General features: G+C 33.6%; 1 long non-coding RNA gene across 1 annotated transcript; it reads left to right on the forward strand.

The window, feature by feature from the left end:
- Nucleotides 1–311: 311 nt before the first annotated feature.
- LOC119717699 (uncharacterized) lies at nt 312–947 on the forward strand. Its single transcript, XR_005267779.2, has 2 exons — nt 312–454; nt 559–947. It is a non-coding gene; the product is annotated as an uncharacterized lncRNA (long non-coding RNA).
- The last annotated feature ends 3765 nt before the right edge of the window (nt 948–4712 follow it).

Raw genomic sequence — 4712 nt, forward strand, 5'->3', positions numbered from 1 at the left:
ATGGGTCAAAACAAAAATAAGGAGACTTCTCACCACCTACTGGTGACAAAACAGACTTGGCATGGGGAAAATAAATTTAGTACCAATTAATTAAAATAGTTTCAGATGGTGAGTAACTAAGATGAAACTAAAAGACTTTTTCCTCTACACACACGCATTCAACTCACTCAACTTCACTCTGTTATTCCTGACTCCTCTATTAACCTGCTGCCAAGAGACACAGGTGATGGGAATTTGGGGGTTGTGGTCAGTCCACACCTGTTTTCTCTGCCGCTCCTTCCTCCTCACATTTTTTCCCTGTTCTAGTATGTGTCCTCTCCATTGGCTGCAGTTCTAAATAAACTGCTCCGGAGTGTTCTGCAGTATGTATATCTGTTCTTGTGTTCTCCACTCTATGGACTACATGGTCCATAGACGACTCTGCTTTGACACCTGGAGCACCTCTTCTCAGAAGGTCGGATGTCTGTCAGGTGTTTTTTTTAGTGCTATTTCTCACATGCTTTACTTCACACATCAGTCCTGTGCAATGGTTTAACCCTTTCTTAAATGTTTTCCCAGATGAACCACCAGGGTGGTTGCCGGACTCAGACGTTCCCTGCAATGGGTCTATTGAATATGGCTGGGACCAGCTGCATCTGTCACAGGGCAGCCACAGTCTTTCCTCACACAGGCCATCCTGCAACCTGCAGCTGCCCACACCTTGCTATATATGCCTAATAAATAATAAAATAGAATATTGATTGAAGTTACAAACACAAACAAAAATGCCAAATATTTGGCATTTAATAAATAATTTAATTATTAAATTTAAATTATTAAACTTAAATAAATCAGCTATTTCAGAAGAGTTATATGATTCCTAGGAAGCTAATGTAAAAAAAGTAATAAATTAAAAAAATAAATAAAAAAGGAACCTTGAAAACTTCATGGTTCTTTAGAATTTTAAACATTATCAGTGTAAATATAAATTCCCTTTATATTTATATATGTAATAGGCAATCTGAACAAACACACAAACATATACCTAATGTAGATGGAGTTCAAGTCAGCCTGACTTAGGCACTTCATCTTTTCCTGGATGTTCATCCTTCTAAATAAGTTGCCTGTGTTCCATAGGATTCTAGTAAAACACAGAAACCTTTCATAAACCTCCATAAAGAAATCTCATTTGACTAAGTTTAGGCATTTAAAATAAATGCCTATAATTTTCTCAGGAGTGGGCGGGCAGTCTTCAAGCAGACTATTAGCAAACAAATCTCACAAAAACAAACAAACAAACAAAAAAAAACTTGTCAGTGTACTCAAAACAATATTATATAGGTACTAGGAGAATTGCACAAATGTTGTGGAAAATAATAATAATGATATTATATATATATATATATATATGTATATGTCAAGCAAAGTGCAAGAAAGTTTGCTTAACTACAGTTGCTTAACTTTCAAACTTTCTCTTATATTCCTGAGGGTGCTCTGTGGACAGTGAACCAACTTTAGCATCTTGAACTGTACAAGAAGGAAACTTTTTTGAATACTTATGAGCTAGTAAGCAGCATACGTGGGAACTCTCAGTTTAGTTGCCTGGATCAAATAAAGCCATTTAGAGATAAATTCTCTAACCAATAAGAAATTGTAGCATCATGTCATGCTACAGTCTCTGAAGTGTAGTAACTGTGATTGATGAGAACACTGCTTATTAAACACAACTCACAAACTACATAAAAAGAAGTTTATCTTAAACACAAATGGCCTTAGTCATAGATGCCTAGATTGTTTGCTTAATCAAAGCAACAGATGCAAGGAAAATGGTGTTCCAAAAAATATAATTCTTTGTTTTCTTTTTTTATGGCAGAGAAGAAGCACATGTAAATAATTTTTGTGTCAAGAAGAAACTGGTGTAGATCAAAATATGATTATACTACTCATTGCTAGTCATGTATGAAGCTACTCCCCGTAAATGTGATCAGATTATTTAAATTTAACTTGTATGCAGCCTATTCATTTTATATTAGTTTAATTTTTATGAAGAATAATCTTTCAGGACACTGTAAACATTTTTTAAAACTACCGAATACTTTTTTTTTCCAGTTACTTCACCTTGTATTGCTATTTCTTATGTAAAAGGGAAATAGTGCTTAATATAAAAGTCGAGCATGCAGCCCAAAATGTTTTTTCTTCTTGAGATCTTTCATTTAACTAATAGAAGAATAGTTTCCAGTATAGATAACATTCACAGAAAAGGTTTTGTTCAATTCATAAAGTAAAAATTTCCAGAAGATTTAATGATCAAATCAATTTAAATAGTTGGTGCACTTGGGATAGCAATATCCACTTATGAACACAAAGATAGGAGATAATGAGTGTAATTTACAGATATCATGAAATCAATCATTGTGAGTTAGAGGAAAAAAAAGCTTCATCCACACATTTTACCTACAGGTACAAGTTTCTAAAGACATTTTTTTCTAAGCAAAATACTCCTGTATCAATAAGGATAAGACATTTTCTAAGAAGCAGTAGTCTGTAGGAAAAAAAATAAATATGAATAATTTCATCAGAAACTGATGAAGAAATATTTGCTGTTATTTGTTGAAATTTTTGCATAAAAATAAATAAATAAAACCAGCCTGGATTCCAAGTTAATACAAATAATTAATTTTTACTGATTTTAATGTATCTATAATGATTTACAGGAGGGTAGTATATAGCATACCAGGAATTGTCATTAAAAAAAAAAAAAATCTTTAAAAAATATGATTACTTTTGTTTACCTCTGTGTGATGGTTTTACCCACCTGGACAGCCGAATTCCAACATAACTACTCTCTCAGTCCCCCGCCCCAAAGGGAAAGGGGGAGAAAATATGATGGAAAGGGCTCAAGGGTTGAGAAAAGGACATTGATATCACTCAACAATTATTGTCATGGGCAAAACAGACTCAGCACAGGGAGATTAATACACTTTATTACATATTACTAACAAGCTAGAGCAGTGAGAAACTAAAAGCAAACTAAAAACACCTTTCCCCCATGCACTGTCTTCTACATCCTCCTCCCACGCAATGCAAGGGAATGGGGAATAGGGGCTGCAGTCAGGCCCAAACTTTCCATCTCTGTTGTCCATGAACAATGTCCATGCCCTTTCCACATTACTGTGGTAGTTACAAGGCTCCTAATATGTGTCTATACATGTGTATCACATAAAGAACTTTTAAAAATACCTGTATTAAGTAATAAAAAAGATTCTTAGTAGTACTTGTCTGTAGAGAATGAATCTAAAGAAAATGAAATATTGCTTACTTTGGTCCATTCAGTTTTAATTAAATAACTAGGAATGCAAATATAGTTGAAATGTCATTAAAATCTGTGTAGATACTCAGTTGCAATCCCTTTCTTTCTCTTGACTTTCCATCAGAATCACAGTCCACTGATTCACAATTTAATGGTCTAGTGTCTCTTTGCATTTTAATTCACAGTTGTCAGCCTCGTCATAGCCAACCCTGGAAGCCTTAAAACTCTAATCCTCCATGACTCATTGATTTTAATGTTTCAGTTCACAAACTAACAGTTCCTTATTTTTGCCAGATAGTCTTTCATCAGAATTTCTGAAAAGACAACAACATGATGGTATCACTGGTCTCTGATGGTAACTATAGCTGGGAGTATTTATTCAGAGTAGTCATACCAGAGGACTAGTCTAAGAAATGGTCCATGAGTTGAATAACTTACTTATTTCTCTTCCCCGATTTGCAATACATTTTCAATTATTTTTTGTGTGTTTCCAGAAAATTTGTGTGTATTTCAGATCCAATGTTCCATGAACTATTACTTTCACTGTTCAGGATGCACTGTGTGCTATTACTTTACATAAATTCTATTCTTTCTCTCTTACAAGGTGTTAAAAGTGTCAGATCTTGCTTTTTAGATTTAAAGGGCTACATGAAATAAACAAGCAACTAACCAAACAGAAGAGCCCTATACACTTCCAGCTGGACTTCCAGCTGGACTGCATTCTTTATTATGTATTTGTAAAGACTGAAATAATGACATACCTTCCAAACACAAGCCTGTACATATTAACTTATGACTAGTCTTAACTGTCATTATATAATATAGTTGTTTTGCCCACATAGTATAGGTAGCTGAAATTCTTTGCATATCTGGGAATAGAGGAGGTTTAACAGAAACAAAGTCTATTTTAAGAAAAAGTATTTTAAGAAGCACATACCAGAAACTTTCCAACCTAGTTGCCCTTAGTAAATGATCCAGTAAACACTCTGAGTATTCTTACTTCAAATGGGTAATTAGCCCATAAACCATTTCTTTAAACAGAGTAGTATTACCCGGCAAGATGATGACAATATTCAATTATTGCATTACATTTTACTTCCCTCAAGCATAGTAACTAATAGGTATTAGGACATTGAGAACAGGATAGAAAACTAATGATAATTAAAGATGTGCATATATATTCCAAATATAAGGAACTGCAATTTGGATTTGCATCAAGAATAAACAATGTGTGATTAATCTTATATTTATATTTATTTATTTATTCTAAGTAAAAGTTATGAATTCCATACAGGTTTTGCACCTATGTGTTAAGTATAGTACTTCTGTTCAACCATCAAGTGCTGGAGAGCCTTAGTTTTTCTTATTTCATGAATTATGTCTCTTTAAATCAATGCTTATGAAATTATTTAAAGAGGTTTTT

The sequence above is a fragment of the Anas platyrhynchos genome, chromosome 1 (genome assembly GCF_047663525.1).
Source record: "Anas platyrhynchos isolate ZD024472 breed Pekin duck chromosome 1, IASCAAS_PekinDuck_T2T, whole genome shotgun sequence".
Lineage (NCBI taxonomy): Eukaryota > Metazoa > Chordata > Aves > Anseriformes > Anatidae > Anas > Anas platyrhynchos.